Below are 13,280 nucleotides of genomic sequence, written 5' to 3' on the forward strand. Positions count from 1 at the left end.
GACTACCGGAAATTTCGTTGTGATATTAATACAGTCACACGTTATGTATCTTTTCGAATATCTAACATGCATTTAAATAATATAAATTAAATATTTATATTACATTCCAATTTACCATTACCGCTCAATGTTGCCTTGTTTTATATAGTCTTCTCGGTCTTTTTAACATTTATTAGAGTTACTTGTGAATGTTCTTGCTTATTTAGTCTCTTGATATGAGCTATCATACACTCAAAGTCTAACCGATTCGATAACATTACCGTAACAAGTAAATTTTACATAAAGTCAGACGTGTTATCTTAAATAACTATAAATTTAGCAGTTGTGGTGTCGTTTATCCAGGAGGCAACGTTGCAACTGAAGTCATCTCTCACTGGCTTCAGTGCTGTATAAATGGACATCTTAATGTACAGTAATCATAGTCACTCAGCAAACACCGACGTTACCAACAATCATTCAATCTTTCCTATAGAGAATTTTTTCAGAAAAGACCTAGACACAAAACAGAATGCGGATTATTTTTCAATATTCGATATTTGTATGATTGTAAGTAACGTTGTTGTCCATATCGAAGATTATCTGACATGATTGCCGTACCTTCGGCAACGAGGCCAGGGATGATATACCAGTCAACACATGATAAAGCCAGCAAAAGGCGTTTATTGTGCATTCAACCAATGAGAACAGATGTTTGACTTTTATTAAATTCAATTATTATTTCATTCAATCGATGATGACACACATGATATTTCTGATGTATCCAAAGACACATCATTGCAGTCTCACGACCAATTAAGCTGGCATGTTTTATATCTCTCTGCTAGTTTACTACATACGTATTTGTGTTTTCCACATTCAGCAAGTCCACAGATTACACATGTATTTGAGTCTCTCTTTCAGTACAAATAATCATGATACCAAATATGCCATTTAAGTGTAAAAATTGATGTTTACCGGGATTGCGCCGTAATATCGTTCTTGGACGTAAAAAATACGCCAAAAGGCGTCTATTATCGACTTCAGTTGGTATGTATTACTCTAAGATTATATCTAAGTAATCATCACAATTTTGATGGCTTGGAAATGAGATCAGTTAAAGAGGTAGGCATTTTTTTAATGAAGATAAACTAACAAGAAAATCCTATCAAGATATCAATATGATCTCAAAGATCTTGTTTTGTATTTGTGTTATAATTTCTATTACATTACATAGAGCACAAAATTATGATGAAGTATATTGACTTCGTGCTACGAATATCATCTCAACAAAAGCAATTGCGCAACCAATACTGTAAGCAAAACGTAAATACAAATAGCCATATGTATCCAGTGTGTGAAGGGCTTCGGAGCAAGGAGGGGTTGACAAAACTACCTGTACTTACATCTCAACAGAACATGATGATTCTAAATAATTGATTCTGTATATAACTTTGAACTTAGATTCTACCTACCATATCGTGTAAAAATGTCGTATTTACGCATGTTAAATGTATTTGTCCTTTTACACGGCCGCTAAGTCGTTAGTATATTTGAATTGTGGTGTCATCTGGAATGCGTTTGCATCATTCCGGGTGTTTTGCATACACACGTAGAGTGTGCCAGAGGAGCAAGTGACTTGGATGGATCCAATGGAATCACCAGATCGGGCTATATTACAGTTAAGGTATTTCAAGTTAACACTTAAATTGAAATGTTATGTCTGAAACCGCTCACAGTAAAATCTGAGCCGAAATCACGACACCATTTCTTTCAGGACGCATTGGACTAGTAACCGAGAGGTATGCATATATATAATATATTAATCTATAAACCTACGATACTCATAACACTTCAATCAATGAAAAAGCACAAAACCACTGACAGATATAAGCTCTAAACCTACTTATTCGTAGCGTTCATATTTTAGTGTGCATTTCGCGCTAAACCATGGCCATGAAATGTCAATCGGGTGATTGCTTTTCCCATGTATCTTTATAAGGCAATCATTGCGCTCAAGCTAAACGAATTGTTGCACTTATCTTTACAAAATTAATCTTTGGGCCAAAATATGTATATTGAACAACGCGCACATACCGTGCGGAGATATACTACACACAAATTGATAATAATCGTATTCCCTTACCTAAGATATACTACATTAACGGAGGAATATGATTTCTGTCTTCATTATGAGTGTAAAAGATAACTTTTTATGGATTAAAATGCTTACTTCCTTTCGATCTTTCACACTTATGTGTCACTTCAGATATTTAATCTACTTCTGTACCGTCTGCAATAAACTAGTACAGAGATATAATCTTTGGAGACATGATCTTATCATCGTGACAAAGATGCCGATGATTGAACAATGACTTAAAATGCGTGTATGTAAAATGTAAGTTCTGTATGTCTTCTTCACTTTTCTTCAGATTGTTGGTTTTGTTAAGCTTCACCATGTGATGTCACATCCGTAAGAAACTTGATTAACGATCCTCTCCTACTTTCCACAGTATTGGGAGATTTCAAACAAATCACAGTCATGAACGCAACACTCACATACGACGCCCCTTACCCGTAAGGTAGATATGTACCGAAATGCACTTCTCTTCGTTAGGGATACCTTGTTTAGCTTGGCTATGTTTTTTCGCTTAATTTTGTCTAGCTCCTTCACTTTCTCTCTCCAGTCATCGTTGTTGTCGACCAAGGCTCGCTCCGTATCTCTCTTCCCAAGAACGATGCTCCGGAACCTTGACCAGGGGTCTGCAATGGAGTAAAATGAGGATTCTATTTATATTTAGTAGGTTTTATTAAAATAACATAAATGTGAATAATGATATACGATAAAGTGTGCTGGACTGCAGAAAATGGTGAAATACTTTATTTACCTTTTATTGCTAAATAATATGTTCTTAGGATATATGTTAAAAATATTGCTTGTTCACAAGGGAATGTCGACAGCAGTTCCCTACACTAACTAAATACTGACTGTGTTTGGTATCTATAGCAAAACATCAAGAACACATAACCTAAGACGATTTACGAAGACAAACCATTTTTGGCAAGATTGTTATTTTTTCTTTATTTGTTTGGTCTTTGTTTATTATAAGCTTTCTCAACCGTGTTGAAGACCCTGGGTTAGTTTTTTTTTTTTTTTTTTTTGAGAAAAAATGTTGTAAAAAAAAGCATTGTTCCAGTTTTACACTCATCTCGTAAGAGCCAGGACGTTTGTCAGAATATAATGTGACCGAGTGGGGAGTATTGAGTTGCATCATCGGTAAAGTTTTTCATTGATGTAGTAATATAAATGAGCAAAAGTTCCTTCTAGTAAAATGTTATGATCATAAAATACACACGCAGTCACCGTTTCTTTATACATATCATACAAGTGCTGCCATCCTTAATTGATCGTTGTCATGTACGGAGAGTTGAGCAAAGTAATAACAAAATCAAATCAAATTCCATCATTAAATGACAACTTTTTGCAATTCATCGAAAAATGATTAAAAAGTAATATAGCATGTACCTTCCAGGACTTACTTAAAAGTAAGAAGATAATATGATGCATATCTAATTGCCCATGTTTATGAAAAGTTCAGTTTGAACAATTTGTGCCTTGAATGCAAATGTCAACAAAAACCGAAAACAACTTCTTCGGCCTAATAAGTATGTGTTGATGGTAAGTAAATAATTTTCTTTCATTCTCAATCAACTTATTTTTCGGAAAAATCCCAAAAGTCATCGTTTCTCTATCAAGGTAGATTTAGAAAAATTGCCCGCAAGAAAAATTACGTTAATTCACATTAATTTAAGAGAAATTTTCTCTTTGGTATTTCATCTCCTGCAGTGTAATTGAATCTGCTATCTCTGTCCTCCGAAAAATCACTAGCCTGCAGGTAATGTCATTTTAGAAACTCAATAGTCTATTTGACATCGTTCCATGAGAGATGATATGACAGAATCGATGGTTCATGAACAGTCAGTTGCCAGAGATAATAGCTACACAAAACTCTTACCGCTCTATAGACATACCGCGATAATAATGTTCTTACTAAACATTTATCACTTTTTTCTTGATTTAAAAACTTTCTTTTTACTATTTAGACATTCAGTCATGATAATAAGCATATTTTACTAGGGGTGTTTTTCTAAAAAAAAAAAAGGTTATCAGGATATTTTAAAAGTGCCCCCATTTCGTTTTCGGTACCAACAAAGCAAGTTATAGTATTATATCATTTCTACCTTCCGATAAAGTGTAAAATTTTCCGAGCTTTCTTGTTCTTTAAATCCAATTTTATTATCATATTGGTATATCAGTATTCGTTGATGTTCAACAAATACCATATCATACAACACAATGGTCTACAAGGAAAGAAAAGTACCTCGTCTTGCGGGTCTGTCTCTCTTTTCCGGCATGTTGTACACACCCCCGCAGATGAGTGATATTGTATCTGCTAAGTGGGATCCACATGTACCCTCACGTTCTGTATCGTCTACTGAACACGAGAATTCTAGATCCGCCAGTGCACTTGGCAGGCAATATATACAGATGGCTGCAATTGTTAGATTTACGGTGCCATACATCTTCTGAGAGGAGAACTGCAACGAGAAATTACAACTTTAATTAGTATAATGATGCAAATTAAATTAACAAAAACATAGCAACTGGTTTTATTCAAGATAAAAACAATTTCGTACAAAATTATGAGGCAATAAAGTAATTAAAATAATACAATGAAATTAATTAATTAATTGTCTGTCCCAAATCTTACATGGGCAATTCTAACATACAAGTCCTGCCGCCCGCGTCCTTTACAGTAAAACAAGTTAAGACATTGAAATAGCTTTCATGTTTGCCAGGAAAACAACTATTTTGTTGGTAGTATAAAACATAATGCTACTTTGTAAAACAGAATGATACCCGAAGAAACATGCATAGGTTTGTTGGAGTTGGTCCGACGTTATGCTTTATCTATTATTATGCCATCATGCATATCCGTAAGTAGGATGTAATGCATAATCCGTTTGACCACATAGTGAGTAATCATGTACATGTATGTCTAAAGAAGAGGACCTTCTCATCTATCAATCTGTATGCCGTAATGTAAATCGCGAGGACAATCATTTAGACAACCTGGTGGGTTCCTAATAGAAGAATGCAATACATTGTGTTGGTTAGGTGCTAGGAAAGATAAATTGCTCTGCATGATATACCGATCCATTCATAGAAGTTGTCTTTGTATATTTATAGATAAAGGGGGATAACTTAGATTACTAGAAAGAGATCGCTATATATACGGCATTATATATAAAAACGATACGCGAATATACGTTTTCCTTCGATAGTGTCTTTTTCAGGTAAGTGCACTATATGGTAGGATGAAGGAAATGTACACAAATGCTGAGTGTTCAGCTTTCTTTTATAGTCTTAGTTTCTTTGATAAAAGTTCATTAAGTATTTAATATTCAATTTAATCCTTTTTCAGAAAATGATTTCATATTAATGCATGTGTTACTAATTACCCTCACTGAACCAGAGTATCAACGTAAAGAACGATTTACAGCAACCGAAAGTTTTCCATAGAGCTAAGCGCAGTACATATATAAAAAATAATATTGTGTAGGATAGAAGACACCGCCAATAGATTCCTATGAACCAACGAGATTTCCGGACACTCATTATAAGCTCTGAATATGCAAAGAGTCTGATGGAGGTACGCTGAAATATAGCTTTATCACTACAAGCTACACAACAATAAATCTGTAACGTTTTCATTAGCAGCAATGACAGATGTAAGATGCAGTAGTAAACTCGACGTATTTGTAAATCAGTAGCTTTACTAAAAAAATCGTTTGGAGCACAGGTAAGGTTAACTCTCAATGATTGAGGCAAGTTTGTAAACCAAACACAAAATACCAGTACAGTTTGAGACAGACAAAAGTCTGAGAAAACACTTATATAACATTTTCGTTAGCCTAAGCTGAAAGTAAAAGGTTTGGTTGGTTGGGACCAAATCTAGATATTTCGTAACAAATCAGAGTAAATCCCAGATCGGAAATGAATCGGTAAACTATAAAAAAAAAAGGATGCACATGTCCTGATCATGCTGGGAGATAGAAGATGTATAGTCTTGATAAATATCATCAGCTTCAAATGATTCTGTTCATAAACCGAATGACATTCGTATACATTTTTATAGTACAAATAGGACTTGACGTTTGCAACCGGATGAGGACGATTTCCTGGTTTGTCACGGAGATGATACTTCCGACGTGTAACAAACAGTAAAAATAACTTGAGGGTCTCAAATATGTGCAAACGGCATGCATGTTCATGGTAAATAGTGATAAAGTTACTCCTACACCAGGGTAAATATTATAGATATGCAAAATATCCCTATATTTCCATCAGATATGAACCTAAATGGTTATTAACTGAAAAAACTTACCAAACATCCCCAAATACCCAAAACGTTAAGAACGTGCAAGATACTTGAAAGTGGACACACATATTCAAACACCTGATACAGACTCCAGGGTTATCAAAAGGTAGAAACTAATAAAACTAGCATACTTAATATTCTACTACACACGAGTATCATAGTTCCTTTAGAATATTTGTTTTGATTTCTATCTTATCGCAATATTAACCTCATTTTATGTTCCTTTTTTCGATAATTTACAAAATGTGACAACTTATAAATACATGTACATAAATCGCACACTAAATACAAAACAAACACTGCAACGTGACGTTAAGGTTAACCATTTCTAGGTAAAATTAGCATAATGATGACTATCGATTTTAGCCTACTTTTGTTGTCCAGAAGGCAAAATAGTTGCTAACGAGTTAAATGTAGGTCAAAAAAATCATCGAACTGGAGTACAACCCGATCATTAACTATCACAGTAGCCATAGGTCACGTAGTTCTGAGGATGACTCGAGCATTATGTCGTTCATTAGAAAATAATTGGCGTAAAATAGCGGTTTTTTGCTCTAGGTAGCAATGAATAGCTTTAGCTAAGTCATTCAGTTCAAAACTAACCCTATCTAATCGTTATAAGATTAACCAAAGTGGACTTTTCATATGTTGTAAATAAGTTAAAACATATACATTAATTTTATTACATATAGCTATGTCAGTCAGTCCGGGCACATAGTTGTAAGATTGATATAATTGGAATGTCTATATGTTATAAATAATACTAATTTTATTACATATAGCTATGTCAGTCAGTCCGGGCACATAGTTGTAAGATTAATATAATTAGAATGTCTATATGTTATAAATAATACTAATTTTATTATAATTAGATGGGTCAATCAAGAGTTATAAAAAACGAGTTATAATAACGAGTGGAGTGGATAGCTATAGTTTTTGTTGGGTTTTTTTACAACACGGAACATACGGAAAGACGAGAATTATTAAAATGTGATACAAAAAACAGGCTTTATATCTTTTTGAATACTTTTACATCAAAATGCAACGCAACATTAATTGCGGGTTTTAAGAGCTGTACCAAGATAAGGCGACACTTTCTTTACAATAAATAGCAAGGTTATTAAAGTGCAATTGCATGTTGTCAATTCAAAAATCTATTTCAGATATATTACGTAGCCGTTTCTAACCGTGGTGTAGTACACATACGTGTTTGCAAATATGTCCGCATGATGCCGAGGCGGTGATATGGCATATAACGCCGGAGACATTTTGCTCACTTAACTGGACTGATGATGACTTGCTAATTGACCACTGGTCAGCACAGGGGTCTCAGGTGCGAATGTCGGGTTATCATTATCACTGACCACGACTGACCATCAGACCACGATGGTATTACGTGACAGATGAAACTGCTGACCAATAACGATTTCATACCACTAATGTTGGTTCCTCTGAAGTTCGAACTACACGACCCAATGTTAAACCCTATCAAATTATTGCAATAAGTAAGTATTCAGGAAGGTCAGCTAGACAATGGTTGGACTAATTAACTCAAATTGACCTTCATATTTAAAATTTCACGAAGATGTGACCTTCAACTTTTGTACATTTATCAAAAGTACTTTTTCAAACAATGTTGATTTTCATCAAAATTGTATTATTCTCAAAAATGCAAATACTCGCCTTTCATTATTTAAATCCTGGCGATGATTCTAATGTTCTATTAATACCAAACGGAATGGTTAAGGATTGAATAACAGCTGTTGTCAACGACCGTTCAAGGATTTAAGGACGGAACACAATTCGGGTCGTAAAAGGTCAGGAAACCACGACAAGAGGTTGTTATAGTTCAGAGCAATGATCCGTAATTTACTCTCGAACTTAAGCTTTGTAAAGATTTGGCCATTGAATAAAGATGGCGTTTAACTACCATAGCCCTAACACTTCCCTCATTTTTTCTTTATTTAGGGAAGGCAAAGAGTATTTACATGGTAGCCATTACTTTGATGTTTCTAAACATTAGCAAAACATTACGAAAACAAAATTTATCATTAATGAGGGCGTCACCGATATGGTATGTATATGTACTGGGGTATAGAATATCATGTCAACGAAACAATTTTAATTATGCCATCCTGTAGATCAGGAAATAGATGCAAATTAGCATCTACATATATATTCCAAAGGTAAAACGCCTCATCTACAACCATCACTGTCATGTCGTCGTCAACTACACCGAAATGCTTCCTGAAGGTCTTACAGAACGCACTAATGAGCAGCGCTTTCGTGACACGAATTGCTGGCGGTGAGAAACAGCTCAAAGGAGCAGCTTCATTGAGTTCCGCTAGATCCCACACAATTTGGCAAGATCAGGTGTATGATGGCGACATTGCAAGTGATTACTGTTTCCTGGTCTATGACTTTAGGAACAGTTACAATTACCAACCCATAACATAACCGTTTAGTATAGTGTGTTTCCTGTCATCAATATCTGAAATAGACACAATGCTATTCCATGTACCGAACAACTAGGGTGTAAAACAAATTGATAGAAGTATTTATAGAAGCATCCATACAATTTATGCTTTTCTTGATACCAAATATTTCAGCAAAACACGTCACTGTACGTATAACCCGTCTAATTAACTTTGAAATATCTTTCATTTCATAATGCAATAAGAATATCTGTCATACTTTTTTCCAAAAAGAAATTCTTAGCGAATAATTTATTTTTGCGATAGTGTTTCCGAGTACTTCCATATGTACAATGTTGATTGAAATAATTCTTCACACGTAATTCAAAGACTCGTTAAGACTATATTTAGATGTACATTGTTCTCTCTGTTCTCTAAGGTTTTTTTATGCTGTATAAGTATTCGAGAGCAAATCCGAGATAGTAATTATTTGTGGTCTAGCCTTAATATAACGAATGCGGTACTAAACTCGTTTATTTTATTGGGAAACTACCTTCAACTTATAGCGGCCTGTCAGTAAGATAATAACCTCTTTCAGCACTCATTTCATCTTACACGAAAAGGTATAATTGTGTGACAGATTTACTTTTGTTTGAAAGGTGAAAAAGTCCTGAGTATCTAGAAAAAAACACCAAACTTCATTCAGTTAACCTCACGTTGGTCTACACTCGAAACTAATTAGGTTGTCAGTTAGTGATAAAATGCTGTGGAAAATGTGAACAGGTCTTTTAGTATTTGCAATGTATTATATAATTCTACTGATCTTAGTGCATACACATATACGTAAATAACCGCCTGTATACTGTTTATTACTAAATGAATATTTTGATATGAGGAAAAAGTTTTTTAAAAAATCATGTCAGATATCTTGAATATCTTAATTCACAACTGTGTCAGGTGATGATGTCACATCGTCAGATCAGCGATATAAAAATAAGTAAATAATCATATTTATAAAATTGTATTGATTCAGAGGTTGCGTTGAAAATCATTTTTTTGTGTTGTCGATGAGTTATCAGATTTTTTAAAGGAATAAATTCGATTTAAACGACATACACCATGAAACATTTTAGTCAAACGTGAGCTTATAGCTTTTGTTGCTCGTATATACAGATACGACGGTGAGAAATATCACTATAGCACGAGCCCCATAGCTTACCATCATTATCACGTAATCTTTATGTCTGCCGTAAATTTGATGTCTTCTTTTGCAAAATAAATGTCATGATGTTTTCGAAAACAAAACTATAAAAGCGACGTGTGTTTAAAGATATGGCGTCAACCAAGTGCCAGTGCTAATGATAACTGACGCCCCGCTGTATTATCTACCTAGTTTATACAACTTTCTGCTAGAATCTATAATCAAAGGATAAAAGTATCATAAAAGTTACAATTTAAGCCTACTAAGTTTTTTTTTGCTCAAACTAGTGTAGACCTTGACAAATCATAAACTAGAAGCATGGAAATTATATTTATGGATAACATCGTTACTTGTAGAAACATAATTTCATTGAAACTATGAGTTAATGAAATTTTCTTCTGAGTGGTCGTCAATCTGAAATTGATTTCAAATTATCATTTTAAAGGATTTCGGTGGCTAAATAGATATAATTTAATTCTCAATGGTTTCAAAAATTATTTGTACGATTGACAATGGTCGGACAGTATATATCACTTTTCTCCTTTATTGAGTACATGAATTTAAAACATTATCACGGCACAACTAACATATATAATCAATAGAATTGTAATGATATATATTGTTTGTTTTGCAATTTCTCAATTTCACCCCTAGGAAAATATTTGGTCGTATCATGAACATATTTCCATGAGACTAAAACAGCTTTAGCATCATTCGTAAATTTTTTTGATAGAATACTCTATGAATTAAATCACTTTTTCATACGATGTCCAGTACTAATTATTATAAAACAACTAACGCCTAAAAAATTAGCATAACTGAATCATTCAAAACGCTTCTCACGCTGAAAAAGTGTACATGTTAAGCTAAATGCTAGAATCACATACCGGTAATTTTGTTGTGACTGATAGAATTGTTTGTGAATATTCCACGTTCAATCATCGGCGACAGTAGTTGATGGAGATATCGAAAATCCGTTTTAGCACATCGGAGCAGCACTTTGATTTTAAAGAATGTCCACAACCACTTTTGTATTTATACCAGTCATAATCCAGTGTGGGCGCTCTAAAAAATATTTGAATTTTTATTCTTACGTTATCGAATTGTATTCAGATAAGGACTTCTTTGTTATCAACAAACCAAAGAATCAAGTAGGAGAGAAGGGGGCTTTAATCAATGCCCATTCGGTACTTATTATTGGTAAATACATGTCCACACTAATTAATTGTGCACAATAGTAATTACTGACGTTGATCATCACAGAGACGTGTGGTAAGTAGAAAACAACCTCCATAATAGATTAAAATGGCATCGATCAGGTAAACAAACACTGCGAATGACATCAAAGATAACCATGGTGATTAACGGGGCTTTATCACTTTAAATGTATTCGATATTCAAGAAGGATTGCCTTATTTGAAATCTTCATATCTATTGAATCGGGTGTACTTGAAATCTTGGGATCTTTGGAATAAATTTATTACACTTTCTTTGGTAGCACTCACTCTTCTATCTCACCACTAACCACTTTAATTCGGAAGAAACGTTTTATGATGCAATCCAATTCATTTTTTAAATTTACTGATATTTGTGTTTCACAAACTGCTTTAAAACGATGCGATTACATAGTAGGGGTGAACAAAAGTTGCAATTGCTAGTCAACGTATACGTATTTCGGTCGGTTTTTTTAAGCTTTTATGTTCAGGAACGTGATGCAATGGGAAAGACATAGCAAATTACAAAGGCTGAGTTAAATATATATCGTATATAAAAAGCGAAATGATAAAGCAGGTATAACAATCTTTCCTTTATCAAAAACAAGAAACTTTCGTACTGTAAAACCAAAAACGCCAGATTTCTCTTCTGATCATATAAGTTGGAACTTGAATTCAAACGTTTTATGGGGGATACAAAAATACGTCATATATCTAGTTGTACCTATTTCCTCAAGTTTTATAAATAATTTCATCTTTTCTACAAGTTATACTAAACAGACGAAACTACACGGTCATTACATTAGCAACACAATCAAAGTACTAAAACAAAATTCGATGTTATCTATATACGTTGGTCAAAACAGGATAAATGACGAATACATCACAAGTGATGCGGTTGTCGTCACTTGTCATTGCGATTCTCCACAGCATTTAAGCTGACTCAGCTGAACGCGATTATCTGTATTGATTTCAATATATTCTCTTGATCACTGACATGTACAACGTCCATTTTTTCACCGATAATAAACGTAATTAAAAACAAAACTTCTCATACAACGTCATTAACTTGATCGAGTTAAGATCAATACATCAAACATTCCCAGTATTAATTAAAGACTGAACCGATTATTATTCTGAAATTATATTAACGGTACACATTTTGTATCAGTGCATCCCGACATATTGATTTTTATATCGATAACCATTGACGGTCATTTTTCACAACCTGCTCGTGACGTCAATAGTACAACAATGCTGATACCGACAATGATCGTCTAGGCCCGTATTGGAATAAGATAAATGATACGGGTCGTTAACGAAACGAGAGGCAAGGGAGAGAGGCGATCATTCCTGATAAATGTCTTACAAAGCTTCGTCAAAGTGCCGTCACTAAATCAAAGGCAATCAACGTTAGACACGCAACAAAAGGTATCAGATGGAGAGCCATGCTTCAAATAAAATCAAAGATACAAAGTTCGTAGCAAACAGACTAATCCTGTCAGGGACAGTGGGTAGCTCACATGCTTAACTTGTAAATAAGGTATAGCCAAGGTTTTCAAAAATTACAATAAGTTCTTTAAGTGGGTATCGATCTTAATTGAAGATAACAGACACTTAATATGAACCCATTTCAAGCTAGTTATACGGAGTATGATTTGGGATTAAAGTTGCTGATATCTAATATGCCTTATCAAAATGTGGAACCTGCAAGACAAGTATATCTGAACAAGTAGAGAGGATTTGTTATATTATAAAGGTTATTGAGATGGTATCGAATGATGATCTGCAGCAAACTATTTACCTAAAGCCCCTGACCTTTTCCAAGCGACAGACGGAATCTGGAACGTATTAGGATAGGATATTTAAAAGATGTACTTAAGTTTGTTCGATATCACTAGTCTCTGAACGAATACGACTTCAGTGTAAAAAAGTAATTCCAGCGTTCAGGAAAATCAATGGCACTAACTAGTTTTCCACTTGTTTCGAATATAATCAATTTCCGGAAAACGACATGTATGATGCATTCCTT

The 13,280-nt window shown here is 34.1% G+C and overlaps 1 long non-coding RNA gene across 1 annotated transcript in view; it reads right to left on the reverse strand.

Moving 5' to 3' along the window:
- Positions 1–640: 640 nt before the first annotated feature.
- LOC138331903 (uncharacterized) overlaps positions 641–13,280 on the reverse strand; it is a 37,491-nt gene continuing 24,851 nt past the window's right edge. Inside the window, exons 2-3 of the long non-coding RNA XR_011209747.1 lie at positions 4,359–4,575; positions 641–2,739 (exon numbers count right to left, since the gene is read on the reverse strand). This is a non-coding gene — a long non-coding RNA (uncharacterized lncRNA). The remainder of the gene's footprint in view (positions 2,740–4,358; positions 4,576–13,280) is intronic.

This window comes from Argopecten irradians, chromosome 1 (assembly GCF_041381155.1).
Source record: "Argopecten irradians isolate NY chromosome 1, Ai_NY, whole genome shotgun sequence".
Taxonomy (NCBI): Eukaryota; Metazoa; Mollusca; class Bivalvia; order Pectinida; family Pectinidae; genus Argopecten; species Argopecten irradians.